The sequence below is a fragment of the Gigantopelta aegis genome, chromosome 9 (genome assembly GCF_016097555.1).
Source record: "Gigantopelta aegis isolate Gae_Host chromosome 9, Gae_host_genome, whole genome shotgun sequence".
Taxonomy (NCBI): domain Eukaryota; kingdom Metazoa; phylum Mollusca; class Gastropoda; order Neomphalida; family Peltospiridae; genus Gigantopelta; species Gigantopelta aegis.
Window position 1 is genome coordinate 13245838 of NC_054707.1, and position 26415 is coordinate 13272252.

The 26415-nt window shown below is 37.1% G+C and overlaps 2 long non-coding RNA genes across 6 annotated transcripts; one reads left to right on the top strand and one right to left on the bottom strand.

Moving 5' to 3' along the window:
- Nucleotides 1-6964: 6964 nt before the first annotated feature.
- Nucleotides 6965-25760, bottom strand: LOC121380784. 5 transcript variants are annotated; one of them, XR_005959002.1, is made up of 4 exons: nucleotides 25501-25760; nucleotides 20252-20407; nucleotides 7707-7865; nucleotides 6965-7070 (listed from the first exon to the last, which is right to left on the bottom strand). It is a non-coding gene; the product is annotated as an uncharacterized LOC121380784 (long non-coding RNA). The 5 variants fall into 5 exon arrangements; XR_005959004.1 differs by lacking the exon at nucleotides 25501-25760 and adding an exon at nucleotides 24767-25288; XR_005959003.1 differs by lacking the exon at nucleotides 25501-25760 and adding an exon at nucleotides 23773-23809.
- Nucleotides 17291-18871, top strand: LOC121380783. The gene is made up of 3 exons (XR_005958999.1): nucleotides 17291-17305; nucleotides 17669-17821; nucleotides 18543-18871. It is a non-coding gene; the product is annotated as an uncharacterized LOC121380783 (long non-coding RNA).
- Nucleotides 25761-26415: the final 655 nt, after the last annotated feature.

The following is a 26415-nucleotide window of genomic DNA, read 5'->3' on the forward strand; positions in this document are numbered from 1 at the left end:
GAGACATATTTTGAGATTTGTAAAATAACCTTTTATTATTATAATTAAAAAAAAAAAAAAATGCTTGTCCAGATTTATATATATTGTGTTTAAGTTATAAACTATACTGATGGAAAGAAATAAGAGAACACATCAAATTGTAGACCATATTTAATTCACAACTAGTGTAGTAATGTCTGTATTTCATACCAAGTTGTAATGTGGGACTGAATGTCTGTAGTGTTGACTGTGCTGCCTAGGCCTATATGTTCCCAGTCAACTTCTGATAAAATCAATTGATTTTAGATAGTCATTATTTCTTGTTGCTATCTGTGTGATCCTTTACTTCTTTCCATCAGTATATTATAAAAGAAGAAATAGGTTCAGGTCATGTAGTTTTATCACAATATCGCAAAATTAATTCAAACTGTATAGAGTTTTAAAGTTTGTTTTCGTTTAACGATACCACTACAGCACATTGGTTTATTATTCATCGATTATTGAATGTCAAACATTTCATAACTGTTACATATCGTCTTTGAGAGGAAACCCGCAGTATTTTTTCCATTAGTAGCAAGGGAACTTTTATATGCATCATCTCACATACAGGATAACACATACAACGGTATTTGATATGCCAGTCGTGGTGTACTGGCTAGAGCCTAGTGGATCGATCCTAGACACCACTAGAGCACATTGATTTATGAATCATCGGCTATTGGGTTATATAATCTTAGAGAGGAAACCTGCTACATTTTCCCATTAGTAGCAGGGGATCTTTTATATGCACCATCCCATAGACAGGACAGCACACACCACGGACTTTGGTATACCAGTCGTGGTGCACTGACTAGAGCGAGAAATAGCCCAACGGACCCACCGACGGGGATCGATCCTAAACCGACCGCGTATCAGGTATACCAGTCATGGTGCACTGACTAGAGCGAAAAATAGCCCAACGGACCCACCAACGGGGATTGATCCTAAACCGTCCGCGTATCAGGCGAGCATTTTACTACTGGGCTATGTCCCGCCCCAAATTATATAAAGAATAGTGTTTGATCATCACATATTTTGGCTGCTCTAGTGAAACTCTTCTTGGCAGATGCGTGATCGGTTTATTATCGATCCCCGTCGGTAAGCCCCATTGGGCTATTTCTCGTTCCAGCCAGTGCTCCACAACTGGTGTAACAAAGGCCGTCGTATGTACTATCATGTCTGTGAGATGGTGCAAATAAAAGATTCCTTGCTGCTAATCGAACAAGGTAGCCCATGAAGTGGCGACAGCGGGTTTCCTCTTTCTATATCTGTGTGATCCTTAACCATGTCTGACGCCATATAACCGTAAATAAAACGAGTTGAGTGCGTTGTTAAATAAAACAATTCCCCCTTCCTTCTACTTGGCAGCTGTTCAGTGTCTACATACTGATTTCTATCATTAGGGACAGAATTGTCTGAATGTCTTTGCATATCTGATTGGCTGGAAGTAATTAAAAGCCAACATTTTTACCAAGTATTTTTACCATCCGACCAAAACTTTATTAGAAGATAGGTTACATTTCTATATAAATCTTGTAAGTTTAAAACTCTATGAGTAGATATACTTTGAATATGTTCAATTAACATTTTATATTTACGTTTTTGAAATACAAATCCCCAAATGTTTCTGTTTGGTTATGATAACTGCCCCAGAGAATCTTAGTACAAAGTTTATGAATTATCCAATCGAAACTCTAGAAGAAAATAAATACGCTTTCAAATTTTAAATTTAAATTTTTTAAGGTTGATGACAACAGCTGGAAGATAGATTTCAAAGGAAAGGTTGATGGACAACAGCTGGAAGATAGATTTCAAATGAAAGTTGATGGACAACAGCTGGAAGATAGATTCAAAGGAAAGTTGATGGACAACAGCTGGAAGATAGATTTCAAAGGAAAGGTTGATGGACAACAGCCGGAAGAAAGATTTCAAAGGAAAGGTTGATGAACAACAGCTGGAAGATAGATTTCAAAGGAAAGGTTGATGACAACAGCTGGAAGATAGATTCAAAGGAAAGTTGATGGACAACAGCTGGAAGATAGATTCAAAGGAAAGTTGATGGACAACAGCTGGAAGATAGATTTCAAATGAAAGTTGATGGACAACAGCTGGAAGATAGATTTCAAAGGAAAGGTTGATGGACAACAGATGGCAGATAGATTTCAAAGGAAAGGTTGATTTACAACAGCTGGAAGATAGATTTCAAAGGAAAGTTGATGGACAACAGCCAGAAGATAGATTTCAAAGGAAAGGTTGATGGACAACAGCTGGAAGATAGATTTCAAAGGAAAGGTTGATTTACAACAGCTGGAAGATAGGTTTCAAATGAAAGTTGATGGACAACAGCCAGAAGATAGATTCAAAGGAAAGTTGATGGACAACAGCTGGAAGATAGATTTCAAAGGAAAGGTTGATGGACAACAGCTGGAAGATAGATTTCAAAGGAAAGTTGATGGACAACAGCTGGAAGATAGATTTCAAATGAAAGTTGATGGACAACAGCTGGAAGATAGATTTCAAAGGAAAGGTTGATGGACAACAGATGGAAGATAGATTTCAAAGGAAAGGTTGATGGACAACAGCTGGAAGATAGATTTCAAAGGAAAGTTGGTGGACAACAGCTGGAAGATAGATTTCAAAGGAAAGGTTGATGGACAACAGCCGGAAGAAAGATTTCAAAGGAAAGGTTGATGAACAACAGCTGGAAGATAGATTTCAAAGGAAAGGTTGATGACAACAGCTGGAAGATAGATTTCAAAGGAAGGTTGATGGACAACAGCTGGAAGAAAGATTTCAAAGGAAAGTTGATGGACAACAGCTGGAAGATAGATTTCAAAGGAAAGTTGATGGACAACAGCTGGAAGATAGATTTCAAAGGAAAGGTTGATGGACAACAGCTGGAAGATAGATTTCAAAGGAAAGTTGATGGACAACAGCTGGAAGATAGATTTCAAATGAAAGTTGATGGACAACAGCTGAAAGATAGATTCAAAGGAAAGTTGATGGACAACAGCTGGAAGATAGATTTCAAAGGAAAGGTTGATGGACAACAGCTGGAAGATAGATTTCAAAGGAAAGGTTGATGGACAACAGCTGGAAGATAGATTCAAAGGAAAGGTTGATGGACAACAGCTGGAAGATAGATTTCAAAGGAAAGTTGATGGACAACAGCTGGAAGATAGATTTCAAAGGAAAGTTGATGGACAACAGCTGGAAGATAGATTTCAAAGGAAAGGTTGATGGACAACAGCTGGAAGATAGATTTCAAAGGAAAGTTGGTGGACAACAGCTGGAAGATAGATTTCAAAGGAAAGGTTGATGGACAACAGCCGGAAGAAAGATTTCAAAGGAAAGGTTGATGAACAACAGCTGGAAGATAGATTTCAAAGGAAAGGTTGATGACAACAGCTGGAAGATAGATTCAAAGGAAAGTTGATGGACAACAGCTGGAAGATAGATTCAAAGGAAAGTTGATGGACAACAGCTGGAAGATAGATTTCAAATGAAAGTTGATGGACAACAGCTGGAAGATAGATTTCAAAGGAAAGGTTGATGGACAACAGATGGAAGATAGATTTCAAAGGAAAGGTTGATGGACAACAGCTGGAAGATAGATTTCAAATGAAAGTTGATGGACAACAGCCAGAAGATAGATTTCAAAGGAAAGGTTGATGGACAACAGCTGGAAGATAGATTTCAAAGGAAAGGTTGATGGACAACAGCTGGAAGATAGGTTTCAAATGAAAGTTGATGGACAACAGCTGGAAGATAGATTCAAAGGAAAGTTGATGGACAACAGCTGGAAGATAGATTTCAAAGGAAAGGTTGATGGACAACAGCTGGAAGATAGATTTCAAAGGAAAGGTTGATGGACAACAGCTGGAAGATAGATTCAAAGGAAAGTTGATGGACAACAGCTGGAAGATAGATTTCAAATGAAAGTTGATGGACAACAGCTGGAAGATAGATTTCAAAGGAAAGGTTGATGGACAACAGATGGAAGATAGATTTCAAAGGAAAGGTTGATGGACAACAGCTGGAAGATAGATTTCAAAGGAAGGTTGATGGATAACAGTCGGAAGAAAGATTTCAAAGGAAAGGTTGATGAACAACAGCTGGAAGATAGATTTCAAAGGAAAGGTTGATGACAACAGCTGGAAGATAGATTTCAAAGGAAAGGTTGATGGACAACAGCTGGAAGATAGATTTCAAAGGAAAGTTGATGGACAACAGCTGGAAGATAGATTTCAAAGGAAAGTTGATGGACAACAGCTGGAAGATAGATTTCAAAGGAAAGTTGATGGACAACAGCTGGAAGATAGATTTCAAAGGAAAGGTTGATGGACAACAGCTGGAAGATAGATTTCAAAGGAAAGTTGATGGACAACAGCTGGAAGATAGATTTCAAAGGAAAGGTTGATGGACAACAGCTGGAAGATAGATTTCAAAGGAAAGGTTGATGGACAACAGCTGGAAGATAGATTTCAAAGGAAAGTTGATGGACAACAGCTGGAAGATAGATTTCAAAGGAAAGTTGATGGACAACAGCTGGAAGATAGATTTCAAAGGAAAGTTGATGGACAACAGCTGGAAGATAGATTCAAAGGAAAGTTGATGGACAACAGCTGGAAGATAGATTTCAAAGGAAAGGTTGATGGACAACAGCTGGAAGATAGATTTCAAAGGAAAGTTGATGGACAACAGCTGGAAGATAGATTTCAAAGGAAAGGTTGATGGACAACAGCTGGAAGATAGATTCAAAGGAAAGTTGGTGGACAACAGCTGGAAGATAGATTTCAAATGAAAGTTGATGGACAACAGCTGGAAGATAGATTTCAAAGGAAAGTTGGTGGACAACAGCTGGAAGATAGATTTCAAAGGAAAGGTTGATGGACAACAGCTGGAAGATAGATTTCAAATGAAAGTTGATGGACAACAGCTGGAAGATAGATTCAAAGGAAAGTTGATGGACAACAGCTGGAAGATAGATTTCAAAGGAAAGGTTGATGGACAACAGCTGGAAGATAGATTTCAAAGGAAAGGTTGATGGACAACAGCTGGAAGATAGATTTCAAAGGAAAGGTTGATGGACAACAGCTGGAAGATAGATTCAAAGGAAAGTTGGTGGACAACAGCTGGAAGATAGATTTCAAATGAAAGTTGATGGACAACAGCTGGAAGATAGATTTCAAAGGAAAGTTGGTGGACAACAGCTGGAAGATAGATTTCAAAGGAAAATTGATGGACAACAGCCGGACAGTGATACACCAGAGAAATCCGTATTAGGAAAGCTACACTGACGAATGTCAGAGCGAAAGTAAAATTTCTATCTGTCTCTTTTAATTTAAAACTCTAGGAGAAAACAGACTTTATGTCATGTCATGTCATAGAGTTTTACGTGCACATTCAGAACAAGCTGTTGTAGCGCACGCCTGTCGTGTGCACAAGAGCCGGCTTGGCCGGCTCCTCCGTCCATAACAGGAAAGGTGGGGGGAGGGGAGAGGAGGAACCGCCTGCACTGGCACTGGAGACCCGTAACGTACGGCGTAAGAGGATCTGGTGGCATGCTTTCCCTAAATAATAATAATAATAATAATAATAATAAAGATTGCCTGAAAGATAATTCATTGGTATCTGAGTAAAATAAATAAATAATTTTCTAATTATCAGTTTAGAGCAATTCAGGTTCGTCTTTTTTTTTGATTTTATAGTCCGAAGGGACGTAGAAAGTATGGTTCTTTCTACATGATTATACATCCGAATATTGTTACATATATATGTATTATGTAGCTGGTATTCAAAACGTGTGGCACCATGTTTCAGCCGTTTCTCAAACGAAATAGTGCAACAAATGGACACACAAACCAACCGTACTCACTAAATCCCGTTTGAAGTACTTGCATCATTATTAGCAAAATAAATCTACCAACGACAACATAAAAAGATTCCCCCGCCATTTTAAATTTGCTAAATAGAGGGAAGCAACTCGCCCTGCACATTAAGAATACTATTGACTTCATGTGCGCCCCGTACTATTAATTTTATTGTTTCGCACTATTTATTTTTAATTTTAGTTTTAATAGATTTAGTTTAAATTTATTTAGCCTACACACATTAGAACTCAAGGATCATCTTTGGAATCTCCTGTCCGAGAATCGTCTTTAGAATCTGCCTTCTTGTGATTCATCATTGTATTCGGCTCTTGATGCTAAAGTTAAGAGTTAAAGTTTGTTTTGTTTAACGACACCACTAGAGCAGATTGCTTTATTCATCATCGGCTATTAGGTGTCAAATATTAGGTAATTCTGACATACAGTCTAAGAGGAAACCCGCTATATGTTTTCCATTAGTAGCAATTGATCTTTTATATACACTTTCTTACAGACATGACAGCACATGCCACGGTCTTTGATATACCAGGTTTCCACGGGGAAAACAAACAATCAGAGGATAGGTCCATTGATGTTTTTCGATCCTACAACGCAAGAATCTGATGTCTTCCAGTACGAGAATATTACGTTTCAGAATGACATCAGTCTTGAATCCACGAACAGGGGTTTGGGAAAGTGCTATGCTATATAAAACAATCGCTAGATCGCGGCTTGATTAGGTATAATTATGGTAACCATGAACATGACTTAGCACTCATAACAGAACCTGAACAACCCCCCCCCCCCATCTCTCTCATTCTCTCTCTCTCTCTCTCTCTCTCTCTCTCTCTCTCTCTCTCTCTCTCTCTCTCTCTCTCTCTCTCTCTCTCTCTCTCTCCTTACTTTCAAAATAGCAGCACTATACATTTTCTTAGTTTATTTATAAATGTATTCACGTATAAAGCTCTTGAAAATGATATCATTCCCCAAAGCGTTTATCATGTTTTGTATAATAGACCCACCGATACAATTACCGTTTTCAGTACATAAGCCTACAAGTACAAAACAGACATATATACCATTAACACTTTTTATTTCAATAATTCAATACACGTAACAATAACAACAACAACAACACAATCACTTCTGCCATACAGACATTCCTCAAACGTTCTTGGAAGCCTGTAAAATAAGAAATGCATTTGTAAGAAAATGTACACATCAACTATTGCATACTTCAAGAAGTGCGGTACTAGAATACCATAGAATTTGAGTGGATAGTGTCAGCATAAAAGTAAGCGAAATAAAGAATACCAAAGCTAAAAAAAAATATGAACGAATACTTCAAACATGTTTGCAATGGAACGTTAAAAACATTTGAAAATTATTGGCTATTCATTGTTAACTATAAAACAATTAATGTTTTCAAAATTTCAGTTTGCACAAGTCTGGTGTACAGGAGGGATGAAATATTTTGTAACGTATCTCCTAGGGGAGTGGCGGTCCTCTTAAGGACGAGCACCTAACAGTGGATCATGGAAGCAATCATGACTTTACCCAAAACATCCTTTTGTCTCTGCCTTATGCAGAGATACAATTGTGGTCACGGAATACGGATTTGTCATTCAGATTTATAGCATAATTAATTCACAAAAATGGAGTACAGTTTGGTCATTCATATTTACATGTCTAGAACTAGTTTGGGTTTAGACACGTCAATGACTGAACACGAAGATGAAAGGTCTGCTTAAATAAATATCCATTGTATTAGTCCCCCTGTCATCATGTTGAATTTATGATCAATGACGACTTGCGTACTTCACTTCCGGTTTAACCCTCCTATGACGGTAAATCCGAAGAATTGGTCTCCATTTAACAGGTAGTCCTTGCTTTTGATTACGAGGCCGCTGGTTTGTTGTTCATTGTCACCCGAACTACTGCGTTCTTCGCCATGCTGGGCAGCATTCAGCTGACTCACTGAAACGGAACAATGCAGCAATTATACACAAGCCATATTATTTCTTTAATTGTCTTTTTTTCTTTCTTTTTTAACGACACCACTGAAACACATTGATTATTAATCACCGGCAATTGAAAAAAAAGAAAAGAAAAAAAAAGTTATTTTGTTAAATGACATCACTAGAGTACAATAATTTATTAATCTTCGGTTAGTGAAAGTCATACATTTAATACTTTTCACATATCGTCTGAGAGAGGATACCCGCTGTATTGTTTCATTAGTAACAAGATATATTGTATATGCCACAAACGGGACAGCACATAGCATGGTAGTTAAAATGCCTGTCTTAGTGCACTGGCTGTAACGAGAAATAGCCTAACAGGTCAACCGATAGGTATCGAACCCAGAACCCATCAGGCGAGCGCTTTACCACAGGGATACGTCCCACCCACGGCTACTGGATGTCAAACATTTGGTCGCACGTAGTCTTCAGGCGAAATCAGCTTTACTTTTTCCATTAGCAGCAAGAGCTATTTTATATGCATTCACTCTCAACATATACGACGGCACTATAAACATGTTTCTATTATCTAACTATTACAACTATGTTACTGTCACACACAATTCATTAAAACTGTAGGTGTGGTTGTACGTTTAAATGAAATTATGATAATTGCAGCTTTGAAAACAAAATTTAAAATTTCCATGCAAGAAAACCAAAACAGTCAGGGTATGTGACAACTCGCTAGATTCATCTCCTTTATTTAACACATGGTCAGTTATAACAAAACCACGGACTGACATGCATAAATCTCAGCTGAAAATTTACAAACAATTGTGGTCATCGACCATACTTGCTGTAACCGGAACGCGCCGGAAGTGGTTAGGGGACGTAACTCTGCCTATATTTTCTGTCGAATTTCTAATAGAGGCTATACCAGTCGTAGAACACTGATTGACACTTGTTTAGCCAGTGCACCACGACTGGTATACCAAAGGCCGTGGTATGTGTTATCCTGTCTGTGTGATGATGCATATAAAAGATCCCTTGCTGCTAATCGAAAAGAGTAGCCCATGAAGTGGCGACAGCGGGTTTCCTCTCTCAATATCTGTCTGGTCCTTAACTATATGTCCGACGCCATATAACCGTAAATAAAATGTGTTGAGTGCGTCGTTGAATAAAACATTTTCCTTCCTTTTCCTTCCTGATTGACACGGGAGTGGGGGGAGGGGGGAGTAAATATGTCCACCGAGGAGGCTTTCGCTCGTTAGATACGTTTTAAAAACAATTCGATATAAAATAACGGTCATTCATGCAGTATTCTATATCTCTAGTGAAAATAATATAACAAATAATTATAAGAAATAAACATAAGAGGTCGAATTTACGAAGCCTGTTTATGACTTACACACGTGTAACTATATGTATTTACAATGCTTAAACACCTGCGTTTGAGTAAAAAACAAGATTCGTAAATTTCGACCCATGGCTGTTTTTACTTACCTAGAATCAATACAAGAAGAATGGCGACTTTCATAACTAAACTCGAAGCTTAAAGCTAGTCAAACTTGGTATAATGAGCTAACTGGTAACACGATACTTCCAGTTTTTATACTAACGCCAGATTAAACAACGCGGATGTGTGATGTCAATGTCTACAGGGGTTTCTCAGCTCTGGACGCTATTCAGAGCGGCAAATCTCCACGCTGTCTTATAAAACACAGGATATATCATATATTTTTAGTGTATATTGTCTACTTAAGTCGGTACCTAGTGTGTCAGTGTATATTTTCGTACATTACACCGGTAGTGGTATAAATGTAGAGTAGTTTTTGTGTTCTTTTTCGAACATATTAGCTTTTTTCTAATTGCTGGGAGGCGGGATCTATTCCTGTCGGTGGACCCACTGGACTCTTTCTTGTTCCAGCCAGTGCACCATGAATGGTATATTAAAGTCCGTGGTATGTGCTATCTTGTCTATGGGATGGTGCATATTAAATATTCCTTGCTACTAATGAACAAATGTACCGGTTTCCTCTCTAAGACTATAATAGGTCAACAATTACCAAATGTTTGGCGCCCATTAGCCGATGATTAATAATTTAAATTGCTCCAGTGGTGTCGTTATACAAAGCAAATTTTAATTTCTTACAGCTATGATCTTAGTAAACAATGTCTGTGTCTTTGCTGTTTTTCGTATTGAAAGTAAATATGTTCGTAAAAGAAAAAAACACAAAAAAACAGCAGTAGTCTGGGGCGTAGCCAGGGAGGAAAAAACGCCGAGGTAAACCCAGACCTGTAAAATAAATATCAGTGTCATGGGGAAAATTAAAATAAATCTGGGGAAATTCCAAACGAGGCAAGCGCCTCGTTTGCCTCGTGCTGGCTACGTCATTGGTAGTTGTACCTTTTAATAACTCAGGGCGTCATCTCTAATATTATTAATTTTCTCTGAGGCAATAAAGTTTTAAAATGATATTTGTACCTTTTCAGTAGCTTTGGTCACAAAAACAGTATATGTCTTTTCAGTTTTAATGACGTATATTTAGTTTGGCAACAAATATGAAAAAAAAACAGTGAAATGTTTCAAACTTCTAATGATATTTTGCAGCAGACAGTAAACTGATACATTTTCGAGAGATCGAAGGTGGAGTTATCGAAGTTTGACTCTATATCTGTTCAATCCAATTCAGATTTCACCGGTATTACTATGTTCGATTGTTCTAAATCATAATAAAATTATAAATAAATTGACATCAACTAATAAAAGTATCATAGTTTTAAAATAATTATAATGAAAGAATATATAACTGCCTCAATATCTTCCGACAATCTATTCGACTTTCGTTAGTACAAGACTAGATTTCCTCGAAAACCATGTTTTGTAATTTACAAATTGTACAACTCAAAGTATTCATTAGTTAATATTCCGATGTAGATTAATGTACATAAAACTTTATACATAATATAATTATTAAGTACTGTTGTATGTGTCTTATGTGGTTTATGTGTCAAACCTGTAACACATTTTGGATAAAGTTACAACTGAGTGAAACATGAGTCTGTGACTTTGAAATGGTGAAATACCCTCTAAAAATAGACTAAAACTCGACTCCATAACTGTTACTTCTCAGACGCACGTGAGTTTTTAAAAATATGAGAAATGCATTTTGTGATATTAAAAACACCAGTATGACCAAAAACACTTCGAATGTACGGAAATGGATAATATAAACAATAAAAAAATAAGTAAAGTATAATTTCAGTTATGAAAAACGGCTCTAATAGTCAAAAATATGCCTTAGTGTTTAAAAACTAGGGTATATCCCTTTAACTTGGCAATATAGTCTCTTTGGTTGGTGTAGTCCATAGCATGTATAAAACATAAGCACATACAATTATTATTTCGTCTTCAACGCGATACATAATAAACTAATACATTATTGAGCTAATATTGAAAGTTTTCAAGGTAGAGAACTGAAGAAGAACAAGAAAAAACAAGGGAGAAAAACAAGAAAACATTCGTAATTGTCAAAAGGAATTTTGTGCCCACTCCCGAGCCCCCTCCCCTGGAGACGCGCATGCATGTGTCATTTATATTAGAACAGAACTTAGACCTGCTACCTTCACATAGGTTACTAATATTGATAAAGCAGCAAGGGATCTTTTATATGTTCTCTCCTATAATGGTGAATTATTGATAACAGAAACTAGGAATGAGTATTTATTTTATATAAATATATTTATGGCAAATCCTAATCCATATTTTAACATCACACAGGAGTATCGCGATTCGCGTTTTAGCACAAAGTTTCCGCAAATTCTGCTAGAGTTGTCCTTTATTCTTCTCCCGTGACCATTTTGCAAGAAAAAAATGTTGGCCCGCCCTGCCATCCTCTAATGTGTTCTTTCAGACATTGTCAGATAAGATTTAACAATATTACTGGTGTGTGAATATGTCATTTATATTCACTATTTGTCCATTATGACAGGTATTTGAACCCCATCTGTCATGGTTCAGTAAACAAGTGTGTGTTTTAATGCGGAAAAAAATGGCGTTCAAACTTTTACGTCATTTATCATTAAATGGCCTTTTTCAATTCATTAAGTGAGTTTGTGTTTTATTCACTGCTGACCATGAAACAAAGCACAACCTTTTTTTGGAGAGTGACATAAATAATAATTGGCAGATAACAAGTCAAATTGGGCTTACAGAGTGCAGTGTAGGTTACGTAGTCTTGGTTTGGATCGCTTTATTACCAGTTCCAATGGACATTTGATTAAACATATGGTTTCCACGGTCAGAAAAACAGTGTTTCAAAACTTCAAAGAAAACTGAAAACTTTAAATACCACGGACTGAACGTGTAACGATCTTGGGGATATGTTTATTATTGTTAAATGCGTGGAATTATGGGATGGTTTTTATAACTACTACTGATGCAGAAAAAGGTCTTATATCTTATCCAGCCATACTTTGTACATATTAATGTCTAAGACCTACAAATTAATTGTAGAAAAGCACCATCGTAAATTATAATTAAGCTTTGTTTTAATATGTTAAAGGGACATTCCTGAGTGCTGAAATTGTTAAGATGTTATCGACTAACAGAGACTTTTTAACGATTGTAATTACATATCAGATATATATTTTTACATAAAATATTAATGGCTGTATATTAAACGTGTTTCTGATCGTTCTAATATTTGTACTAGGTTAAATTTCATTTTATATCTTAAAATATATTTGTTCGTACGTACGAAATTATTGGAAGACAAAATCCAGTTTGGGCTTCTTACAAATATTAAGACAACCAGAAACACATTGAATATCCAGACACTGATATTCTAAACAAGAAAATATATTTAATATGTAAGCTTAATCGTAGAAATATTTTATTAGTCGGAAACATCTTTCAATGCAGCAAACTCAAGAATGTCCCTTTAATATGTTAATATAGTCCGTTTGTATCAAAACGGAACTGCTGAATTGATATTTAACTCTTTAATATACACAGTTAAAATTCATATCGTATATTATTCGCATACTATTACTTCTAAACCCATACCAACATATTTGAATATACAGAGGTATATATTTTTCATGACAGAATTCATTCAGTAAATAGATTGTCAAAAAGGCCTAAAACGTTCACAAGCCATTAATAATTTTAATATCCACAAATCCTAATGGGTAAAGTAAAGTTTGTTTTGTTTAACGACACCACTAGAGCACATTGATATATTAATCATCGGCTATTGGATGTCAAACATTTGGTAATTTGGAAACCCGCAACATTTTCTTTATGTAGCAAGGGATCTTTTATATGCATTTTCCCACAGACAGAAAAGCACATACCACGGCCTTTTACCAGTTGTGGTACACCGGTTGGAACGAGAAAAACCCCAATCAGTTGAACGGATCCACTGAGGTGGTTCGATCCTGCGAAGCAAGCACCTCAAGCGAGCGCGTATCCGACTGAGCTAAATCTCGCTAAAAAATGGGATTCTAACTGATGAATTTTAAATAAACTAAAGAAAACTTAATTTATGTTTGCGTTTCTTTTATTGTCCAGTGTATTTCAATGCTTCCTTTGCACTTACAAAGTATACACCTGGGAATTAATTAAGCATCACTTGAATTGCATTGCAGCCAGAACTAATTATCCGTACCGACGGAGTTTAAACCTGACATTGGCAGTTTTTGCATTTCTATATTTACTTGGTATGTACTGAGATGACATGAATACATTACTCACATCAGGGTTATTCCAATTCCATAGTTAATTACCAAACAGTTGTATGCATATTTACGTTTTCTACCTTTTTCTCTCGAATACATTAAATTTGTGTTAATGTAACGACAATATCACTTACTGTCAACCTTTTTCAGTATCCTCTGTATATACAGAACATTAATTTGAGTGTTTTGAATCCATGAAATGGTCATAATTTCTTGTAAAGTATAGCCACTGGGTTTGGCTCAATCAATTTCAAAGTATGTATGTCACAATGCTTTATTAAAAATGTATTGATTGTATGTTAGTTTGAAGTATCATGTATACTGAATCTGAAAGTATCAATACCAAACGGAAAGCACTTACCATGGGCTAAATCACAGCTTGCGTGTTAATAGATAAATCCACCTTTATCGAAGGGATTCGAACCACGGACCCTCCGTGTGCCTGCGCTTAAGTGGTGTATGAGAGACTGACACTAACGAAGCAGTGGTTATGTTTCTACGCTGTGTCTACAGGTGTTTGTATAAACAGCAGGTAGAAGTGGAGTAAATAACAGCAGGTGTGTTGTTTGATGTTGAATGTTGAAAGCTACTTAGAAGTGCAGTTCACACTGCCAAGATAAACAAACATGAGACGATTTCATTAATAACCCCAGTTTATGCTGATACAGAACAGAGAAACATTGTGAAAGTTGAAAACATGATTTACTAATAGTGTATTATTATATTTCAGTTTGTTTCATTTTTGTTTTACTTTATTTCGTTTAATTATTTTATTTTACTTTACTTTACCTTATCTTACCTTACCTTACCTTACCTTACCTTACCTTACTGGATGTATACTACCAAATCAAATCCCATAGACGACAATAGTAACATATGTGGCTAAAACTCCTACCTGCAACGTATATCAACCGACATAAACGCCACGGATATAAATACTACCACCCATTACACTTAAAGTGAATCAGAAAAAAATGGGGGTCAAGCTGCTCGTTTCTGAGATAACGGGTAGCGTCTATGACTACCCTAGTTTCGCACAAAATTCGAGTACTTTTTTTTACAGGTACCCCATACATGTTTCAAGCACAAGGCTACTTGACACATTGGTACTAGATGAAATAAAATTGCTAACTTTTTTTTACCCAGATGAAACTATTATTTTTTACAACCAACACACTCACATTTATAACCAATCACAGGACTTGTGGTGTTCACTTCTCTATCAAAAGTTGGGTGCACCTCGAACTTTGACCCAGCCGGAAGTTATTTGGTTTAGTACTACCTACTTTACTTTACTTTACCTTACCTACCTTGGATGGTAGTAGAATGGATGGATGGACGGACGTATGAGTGGGTGGATGGATGGATGGATAAATAATGGGTGAATGGATGGATGGATGGACGGATGGATAGATGGATGGCTAGGTAGGTGGATGGATGGATGGATGGACAAGTAGGTGGATTGATTCATGAGTGGATGGATGGATGGATGGATGAGTGGATGGATGGATGGACGGACGGATGATTATCATTTTTAGCCTCGTAATTGTCACTCATGCCGTTACTAAGACTCGAACGAGCCTCAGTTCCCAGACCACTACAATAATCGCTTGTCCGCCGATATTATTTAAATCGAATATTCAGTTAACCGATGATATACGTGGGGTCTACACATCATGTGGTCACTCCTTAACGTATCCGTTTGTTTGTTTGTGTATGTATGTGTGTGTCCCTGGTTCCTACGAGCCTGAAAACCTTGGGCAGAGTACACGTCCCCTGCCCCCCCCCCCCCCCCCACCCCCAACACAGCAACTAAATTCAATAAAAAAATACTGTAGGTCGTTGAAATGATCGAACCATCGCAGTGGATCCATTCTCTGATTTTTCCCTCGGCCCAACCAACACATCACGACCAGTATATCGAAGGCCGTGGTATGTGTTGTCATGTCTATGAGAAAGTGCAAATAAAATATCCCTTGCTGCTCAATGAAAACAAAATAAGCTGGTTTCCTCCATTTGTATCAACGACTGAATGTTTGACATCCAATAACAGATGATTAATAAATCAATATGCTTTATCTTTAACTTTTTGCATACTTTTTTCCGCTATTTATAGTACATATGTGAAAAATCTGGGGTTTGTTTACCCCTTCTCCTTTTTTTATATTTGATCATTACCCCTCCCCTCCATGTACATCGATCTTCCACACTGAAAAGTAATTCGGATACAATTAGGCCTATGTTCTCTTTCAAGGAACGCACCTCCCCACCACCCACCAACCCTCCCACCCCCACCCCCGTAGACGTTAGGTACGTGATGCGTGAACCCCCTTCCCGCTCAGGGTGTACGTACTTTATGGATAGCCCGTTTCTGGAAAAAAAGCATTTTAAAATATCAAAGGAGTTACGTAGCTCAGTGGTAAGCGCTCGCTTGATGCGCAGTCGGTTTGGAATCGATCCCCGTATGTGAGCCCATTGAGCTATTTCTCGTTCCAGCCAGTGCACCACGACAGGTGTATCAAAGGCCGTGGTATGTACTATCCTGTTTGTGGGGTGGTTCATCTAAAAATACCTTGCTACTAATGAAAAAACTTAGCGGGTTTCCTCACTAAGACTTTATGTCAAAATTACCAATGTTTAACATCCAATAGCCGATGATAAATAAATCAATGTGATCTAGTGGTGTCGCTAAATAAATCAAACTTGCTTTGCGCTCTCGGATTTAGTCAATCAGACTCAAAAACCACCGACCCAGACAGCCGCCCCCACCCTTACCGCCCTAGGCAACACCCCACCTCCCCGGTGAACCACCCCCACCGCACCATTCAACCAACACCCCGACCGCCCTGAACAACCGTCCCCAGACCAACTCAGCCAAACTGCTCCCCCCCAACCCCCCCCCCCCGCCCCACAAACATACACACAAGCCCGATGTTCACTGTTTCTGTCGTGCCAGGTGAGTGTAGGCAAGCTGAGAAGGAGCTGTGCCACATTCATCCAAGCAGTGTTCGTCATTGATCGACAGCTCAGGAACACAATAAAATATTGCATGACATTTAACGTCGACAATGGAGACATCTGTATTTCATGAGGCAAACGTCATGTTACTGAGGTCACGGCTATAAAGACGTATCAAGATACAAAGAGGAATTCAGAAGGTTCTGTACTTTTCGATTCTGTACTTTTCCTCGAACAATGAAGTTGTTTTGTGAGAAGGTGGTGATTTTTCTCCCCCCCCCCCCCCCCCGGGAGCTGTACTGCGTGAACTTGGCTCACTAGCCAAGTACCGCATCGAACACAACGGGGACAACGCGACAGTAACACTATGTTAGGGAGCTACTTCACCCACAGCGTATGGAAGACGAAGGAGGCGGCGAACCAAGACTTCTCAGGGGGGACCTAACTTGGCGGCTCAACCGCCAGGGGCAGTCCCTCCTGTACCGAAGAGGCGGACGAGACCAGCTGGAGCGACACAGGGTGACCCAAACGCGGTGGCTAAACCACCGGGGGCGGATTATTCTGCACGAACGCCCGCAGTGACTCGACCCAAACACTCGCCAGGAGCGGACCAGGGGGGACCAAAGCTGTCAGCTCAACTGACAGTGGCGATCCCTCCTGTCGACCCATAAAAGACCATTTGCACACAGTATTAATACAGTCTTCACATACCTTGCACGAAAACAAATTGATTATAAACACGAAAATCAAGTTACGGTAAGAAAGCCTGTTTTTAAATAAGATAGCTTTCGCATTAATGCACCTGTAGAGTTCATGAATACAGAATGTGTCATTAGACAAATATCATATTTAACCAGGGTGTATTTTATATTTTACCAGTATGTGTGTACTATCTTTTACCAGTGTGTGTGTTATCTTTTACCAGTATGTGTGTGTGTTATCTTTTACCAGTATGTGTGTGTGTTATCTTTTACCAGTATGTGTGTGTGTGTTATCTTTTACCAATATGTGTGTGTTATCCTTTACCAGGATGTGTTATATTTTACCAGTATGTGTGTGTTATCTTTTACCAGGGTGTGTGTGTTATCTTTTACCAGAGTGTGTATTATATTTTACCAGGGTGCCTGGTGGACGGACAGTGTCTGATTTCCGGACACGAGGAGATGATTGACGGGAAGGCGTGTACCTGTGATGAGAATACCTGGACGTGTACGGAACTGACGACACTTCCGGGGCAGGAGGAAGTCACTACCACGCCCAACCCATGTGCAGGTACATGCGGGAATGGGTGGGTCGAGTATTGAATGGATGGATAGCTGAGGGAGGTGGTGATGAAAGAAAGCGAGGGATGGGGGGTAGATGGATGGATGGATGGATGGGTGGTCGGGTCGGGTCGGGTCGGGTCGATAATTGGATGGAAGAATGGGTCGATGGATGGAAGGTGAAAGAAAGGATGGATGGAAGGATGTATGGATCGATCGTCATGGATGGATGGATGGATGGATGGATGGATATATGGATGAATAGTTGGGTCGGTAGATGGATGAATGGAAGGAACATTTGATAGATGGTTGGGTGGATCGATGGCTGAATGGAAGGAACATTTGATAGATGGTTGGGTGGATCGATGGCTGAATGGAAGGAACATTTGATAGATGGTTGGGTAGATGGATGGATGGTTGAATGGAAGGATGAACAGAAGGACAATTTGATCGATGGTTGGTTGGGTGGATCGATGGATGGATGGAAGGAAGATTTGATGGATTGTTTAAGGGAGGCATGCATGCATTCTAGGATGAATGGACGGATGATTGTATTGTTAAATGGATGATGTATGGATTGATGGAAGACTGGATGGAAAGAGGGCGACTAACGCATGCATCGATGGAAGAATTAATAATGAATGATAGATAGTTGTTTTAATTTTTTATAATCATTTTGTTTTGCATTATGTAGTGACTAAGTGTGGGGTTTTTTCTGTTTCTGCTTCTAGGATGTGCTACATCAGACGGGCGATGTTACAAGAAGGGCGACATGTACGACTATGATCCGCAGTGTGTTTGTGATGGACTGTTCTTTATCTGTGGCTAATGCCGTCAAATATCGTCTCAGTTTCACTGTATTCCTCGAACAAATCGCATACTAAATATAGGACTTCGAATTGTTTTTATCGTGTAAAACAAACATTTTTTTTTTATCGAATTGGAAATCCCTTTCAGTATTGCATAACAATTACTTATTGCGACAAGAGGTATCCTACAATGTTTTATGATACTGTGTACCACTAAGAAACACTTTATAAAATAAATTAATGTTCTTACATATGGTGTTATGTTTTTTATATAACACATACTGTTAACACATATATGTGCGATAACAATATAAAGACATACGACTGATTGCTTCTAGGTGATGACCAGGTCGCCAGTGCCATACCATCCAATGTAAAAAAAAAAACCATCTATTACATTATGACGTGTAAGTAAACCGGAAATAGATTTGTTTGTGACGCGTAAGTTAACTACAAGCACAAGGGCTGTAAATGAATTTTAGTCTACAGGGGAAATACGTTTAAATGTTATTAAAACTTCTTTTTTTAAAAGAAATGTATGAAATAGAACACTACATTCGTATCCGTCTTACAACTCGCGTCTGCTCGTCAGATACGTTTTAAAACGACGTGTTGTAAGATAAATGGTATCTAACAGCCACTCATGTAATATTATCTATTATATAACATTTAGTGAAATATCTTAAAATATCAGTGAAATAAAAGTGTTATCAGTCACTCAGTGAAATGTGTTATTGTCACTGTAGAAAGTGTTATCTTCACTCTTAAGAAAGCCGGAACTATTTGTTGCTGGCATTTTAAAAATAAAGGTAAATTGCCAAAAGTTATATAATAAATAGAAAATATCATGTTTCTTGTCAAATATGATTTATATCTCATCTTGTGAAGTTTGCAATCATATCACACTCTCGTGAGATATGATTGCAAACTTCACTCGATGAGATATAAAACATGTTTGACTTAAAAAATAAATCCCTCTATCAGTGTCTTAGTTATAAGAACATATATGCATTATAATAAAGTCAAAGTAACGACTTATCTACATCTTGTCCCAGACAGTTGGGGTTAGTTGGCCTACGTAAGGTCAATGGACGGAAGTAGGTCATACTTTCACGGCTTCGTGCCTATAAGTTTGTTTCTTTTTGTTTAACGACACCACTAAAGCACATTAATTTATTAATCATGGCTATTGGATGTCAAACATTTGGTAATTTTAACATTTAGTCTTAGAGAGGAAACCCGCTACATATTTCAATTAGTAGCAAGGGATTTTTTATATGCACTACCCCACAGACAGGTTAACACATACCACGGCTTTTGATATACCAGGCATGGTGCACTGGCTGGGACGAGAAATAGCCCAATGGGCCCACCGACGGGGATCGATCCCAAACCGACCGCGCATCAAACTAGCGCTTTACCACTGGGCTACGTCCCGCCCCTTTCGTGCCAATAAATGTCAGGGTCATGACTTGAGTTCATCACATAATATGGGTTTCGTCGTTAGGTTGAACTTTCAACATTTTAATCATTAAAACATATAGCCAGCGATCCAAAAATAATATCAGATACGAAATGTGTTGATGAATCAGATTTTAAAAAGCAAAATCCAACAAGGTAATTAAACCAACCTGTTCTTTGCGTTTACTTGACGCCAAAACCCAACCGGAATCAGCCGAGAGTGCTGTGGTGGCCGCCGTGCTTGAGACTGACGCTGCTGCTGTGGTGGGAGTGACAACAGCAGCTGCTGCCGCAGTGACAGGCGGTGCTCAACATCACCTGACACACTGAAACGAGAAGAAACCAGCACAGGGTAAATAAATTAAGATGAAACGAAACCCTGGTGTTGGTTGGGTTTTTGTTGTTGTTGTTGTTGGGGGGGGGGGTGGTTTTTTTTTTGTTTTTGGGGGGGGGTGGGGGGGGGAGGGGCGGTTGTATTCTTAGCGAAATAAAAACGTGATAGCACTCGCCTGAGGTGTGACGAATCGTAGGATCAATCACCGTTGATGGTCTAGGGTTGGGTTGTTGTTTTTTTGCCTTGTTTTCTTTGCAACATGAATTAATGAATGAAAGGAAATGGTTTATTATAACCGTAAACAGTTTGTTTACGGTTATATGGCGTCGGACATATGGTTAAGGACCACACAAAAATTCGCATTGGCTATTAGGTTTATGAACAGTATTAAATTAAAAACATCTACATTGTTGCAGAAAAAACCGCCACTTAAAACACAACTACCATCTCCACCACCTATTCCCAAAAACAAAAAACCAAAAAACAAAAAAAAAAAAAACAAAAAAACAATCGTAAACAATGCTAGACTGACATTTCAAAATTACGTTTCTTACATGTAGCCTTAGCCTCTGTATATTTGTGTTTTAATTTGTTACCTTGTGTCGTGCTCGCATCGGTCATACATATTTAACCCATTCATTTATCTTAAAGAAATATCCTCCACCTCAGTGTGAGCACTGTCAGTGTCTTCTGATGGTGCGACACATTTTGGTGGAGTGTAAGCATCTGCATGAAACTCCAAAACATATATCTGGACAAACAAATGTGATGGAATCATTTCGATTCCATCCAGAATTTTTTAATTGTATCTATCTGTGATATTTGTATTTTTTTCACAGTTCTTTACACTGTGTTTTAATTTAACTGTTGAATTTTTATATTGATGTTGATCATCAAATTGTTTTCGCATTTACCATACTTTGACACCCAATAGCTGATGTATTTTTCGTGCTGGGGTGTCGTTAAACATTTATTCATTTATTCATTCATTTTAATTTGTTACCTTTAGGTAAATATGCCTATTAATTATCTTATTGTTTATTACTTTGTGGAAGAAGGTTCCGGTATCGGTCTACATAAATACAATGAAATAGAAGGAAAAGAAATGAAGTGAATAAATAATAAAAAACTCACAGATTTTCACGTCATGTCTGTTGCATCAGTATTGTAGTAGGGGAAAGATTGGATTAGGTGTTTAACGACACCCCAGCACGCAAAATACATTGGCTATTGGGTATTAAACTATGGTAAATGCAAAACATTAAGTGATGATATAAAATTGCAAGAGTTAAATTAAAAAAAAAAAACATTTTAAAGAACTATGTCGTGGTGTTTTAGATTGTGCCAACTGAGGGATTCAAGTTGTGAACAATGAATCTCAAAAAACGTTCATAGAAATTGTATAGTAGAGGAAATAATCAACAAAACGAAACGAATACATGAATTAAAAACCGAATGTCAACTTAATTAAATATTACAGATGAGCTAAATACGAGAATTAACTTCAATAGATATAAAATACAGAATTTGAAGACAAAAAGATTAAAATATATAAGAAAAAAAAATTTGAAGACAAAAAGATTAAAATATATATATTTTTTTTTTTTTTAAATCACTTACTTAGAAGTACAAGGAAAATGGCCGCTTGGATGAGCATCATTTTGAGAATGAGTTTCTCGGACTGTACTGAGAAGTAGGTTATTGTTGTTTGTGGTTTGTTTTAATTTCACCACACCGTGTGTTTGTATTTATACCAACACCGGGTCAACTTGCGCTGATAGCGGTATACGGGACAGCGGGAGATTCTTTTGATGTTTAATTGTAATCTTTATTTTGAAGGTGAAAACCTGGCGTTCTGCGTCTTGTTGTACCAAACTAGAGATGATCTCAACAAGACCTTTGTAATACCCGCTGAGTGAATGGGGGCTAGGGGGTTGAAAAATAAAACAATAAAATACAGTATGTGTGTGTATATATATATATATATATATGGAGAGAGAGGAGAGAGAGATATATAGAGATAGAGAGAGAGAGAGAGAGATATATATATAGATATATATATATATAGACATAGACATAGACATAGACATTTAGACATAGACATACACATTTACACATAGACACACACACACACACACACACACACACACACACACACACACAGTGTTCTAACTAAGATTTTGCTGGGGCAGGGTGCTAATTTTATTGTAGGGCATTTTTAACGCGAAAATCTTATTTTTGAGGCAAGTGCTGGATATGATCCAATTTTTTACATTCATAAATATCATATATGTAGGAATATCTATGCTGGTTTTAATTTACAAAACGTTTTTGGATGGAGGGGACAATCAATTTCTAAACCCAAATTTATTATTCTTAAATTTGGATGTTTGATGAAACAGTACATTCATCGCTGTATGCAATATTATTGTACTAATGTACTAAATACAGACACTATTTAAAAAATCTCGTTCCAGCCAGTGCAACACGACTGGTATGTGCCGTGGTGTGTGCTATCCTGTCTGTGGGATGGTGTATATAAACGATTCCTTGCTACTAATGGAAAAAAATGTAGCGGGTTTTTCTCTAAGACTAAATTTCAAAATTACCAAATGTTTGACATCCAATAGCCGATTATTAATAAATCAATATGATCTAGTGGTGTCGTTAAATAAAATCAAACTTTAACTATTAAAATGTTTTACAAAAGGTTGGATCACCTAAAAAATCATATTCTTTTTTCTATTATATATAGTATTTATACAATTTAATATCATGCTCAAATGCAATTTAAAGTAAATAAATGAAATAATTAAAAGAAATCAAGAAATGAAAAAAAGAGAAAGATTAGAAATAAATTAAAAAAGAAAGAAAAAAAGAACAAACAAATTAAAAAATTGACATAAGGATATGTTTGTAACAAGTTGACACTGCATTTAAAATCGGCTATTATTGGATGTCAAGGTCTAGATAGATTTCATTAAATAGCTTTTGCAGACATGCTTTTAACAAAACACAGTTATGCCTATATAGACCAAATAACCCAGCGTTGCTAGTCTACGCTGTGCCATATTATAAAGATGCAATCAATGTGTCATTGATAAGGATTACTGACATCAGTTAAAACTATACATATCTTGGTCTGGGTATTTACAAAGGCAAAAATTACTTTCAAAAATTTACAGAAGTTTATCATGATGGTCTACTTTCAACTAGGTGTTTGCTAGGTGGTGTGTGGTTATGTGCGTGACGGTGTGAGGATTACTTCGCATTCAAGCTTTGTAAGACTGCCTGCCCGCTCGTCTGCAGTCATAATATGACTCATATCGACTAACAATAAAAAAGAAAAAAACATACCACGTTACTGCTGTCGGCTTTCACAACTGTGGCCAAACAATGTATTGTCAAACGTTTTTTAGTTGGGAATTCAGAATATATATCACTTTAAAAAACATAAAACAAATATATATATATATATATATATATATATATATATATATATATATATATATATATATATATAGTTCAGTAGCGCCCGTTTTATGTTTTATTGGATGTGGGATCAATCGCTGTAAAGGGTCTTTTTCGTTCCAACCAATGCTAAATGATTTGTATATTTAAACACATGGTATGTGTTATCCTGTCTGTCTGCATGCAGCACATATGAGAAAGAACAGAAGGTGTAGCGACCATGACTTGTATATTCGCACACTGGGTTTTCTTTGAGCAGCACTATCATTACATCAACACAATACTTTCAAGTTACTTCACTTGTGTTTTTGCTGAGATCAAGACCCATGTAAAATATTTTGGGAAAACTCCATTCAGGTAGAAACGATATTTGAAGGGCAGAGGCATAATTTCGTGGTGTGTGTGTGTGACGTGTGTGTGTGTTGTGTGTGTGTGTGTGTGTGTGTGGTGGATGGATGGATGGATATGGATGGATGATGGATGGATTTTGGGCGGTGGGTACAATATGTCTGGGAGCACAGACAAATCACACACACACACAGGCACACAGATCACACACACTTGATTGCACACACACACACACACACAGTGTTTCATATGGTGTCCTTATTGTACAAGAGTATTTTCTACACACATCATATCTTAAATTGGAAAGCATAGCCGTATGGCAGACACAAAAAATATTTATTTGATCTTTAATACTTGGGCATTACCTTCATGACAGTCAATACGTTTCAGTGTCCATTCATAAAATATGTTTTACATGACGTCCATTCTGGGCAATTATGACTGAATGTTTGTGATATCCATTCAATCACATCACCAGCTGTGTGTGGGGTAGCCCCATCTTGTTGAAACCATATATCATCAATGTTTATACCTTTCCTTTTCAATGCTGGAATGAATTTCCTCACAGCTTTCACTTGTTCAACGGTTTCAGTATTTCTTAGATCTTAGGCATCCAGGATTTCCGTGCCGCCTGTCTTCTACTGATCCCAAGCCTTCAAAGCTCTTTACAATTCTCTGGATCTGTTTAGTGTTCAACTGCCCTAGGTCTGGATGATTCCTTTCCATCGTTTTAATCACTGTTTTTTAGTGATTTACTTTGGTAATACAATTTAACAACTTCACAAGATTGTTCTTTGGACGGTACCATTTTGAAAACAAGCTGACACGAAGTGACGTCATTGAAGATGTCATTACTTCGTTTGATTTCCCATATTTTATCTATCTATTCGGTGATGGTGCATAAATAGTTTTAATATCTTAAAAATTGATGAAGCTATAACAGTTTCTTATAAGGACCGATATTATGAAACGATAGTATGTATATATTAGGACAAACAACTTCTTTCATTTTCGGCCTCAAGTGGGAGAGGGTACAGGTCCTCCAACCCCTGGTTCCCATGAGCCTGTCCCATGCCAAATTCACCTTCATAATGATTTGATCAATATTTTTTTTCAAAAAATATTATTCTATGCTCATTAGTATGTGCGTTCAGACGTCCTCTTTTTGGAAGGTGGAGAAAAGTTTTTGAACTGAGTGGCAGTCCTCTTGATCGTTGTCAAGAAAATCTCGTGTCTGTAAATAAAACACCTTTCAGTGAGTCATACCTGCATACCCTCATGACTGTATGATAACTTCTTCTGTAATCTGTTTCTTGCAGAGACACAGTACTGGATATGCTAAAAACAGATTCACAATCGTCATATATGGTTTGACTTGTGTTACACAATTTAAAACATTTTTATCGTTTTGGTGCTTTACTAATGAATACATTAATGTTTAATGATTATTTTAAAACTTTCTCGGGCAAAAAACAAACAATTATAACTATAGAACAATGTATGTAAGATTCAGTACTAACAGTTATCTGAAAAATAAATAACAACTTGAAAAAAATGAAGCAACAAAACGTTGTATTCCAATAAGTGGTTGTATATTTTCTAAGTCGATCTTGTTTATTTGTTTTATCCAAAAAATATTTTCCATAGATTTTCCTTTTTGAAATTATGAATTCTTAAAATAGACTGTCTCATATTTGGTGCTATATATTTCGATATGTTTCCGATTCTTTTCGATTCCATCCAAAACGTTTCTTACAATATTTATGTGATATTGACTTTTATTATAAATTTTAATTTTATCTATTTGTGATATCTGCATTTTTTGCACAGTTCTTTACACTGTGTTTTTATTTGACTCTTAAATTTTTATATTGGTGTTGCTCGTTACTTTATTTTATTTTTTTATTTACCATAGTTTGACACCCAATAGCCGATGTATTTTTCGTGCTGGGGTATGTTAAACATCTATTGTATTGTATTATATTGTATTATATAGTATTGTATTGTATTGTATTGTATGTATTCTATTCTATTCTATTCTATGTTTCCGATTCAATGAGCTTACGAACTAACATTATATATTAAAATGCACTTAAAATATCAGTATTTTCACACAGACAGGACACGGCCTTCGTTACACCAATTGTGGAGCACCGATTGAAATGACAAATAGCCCAAAGG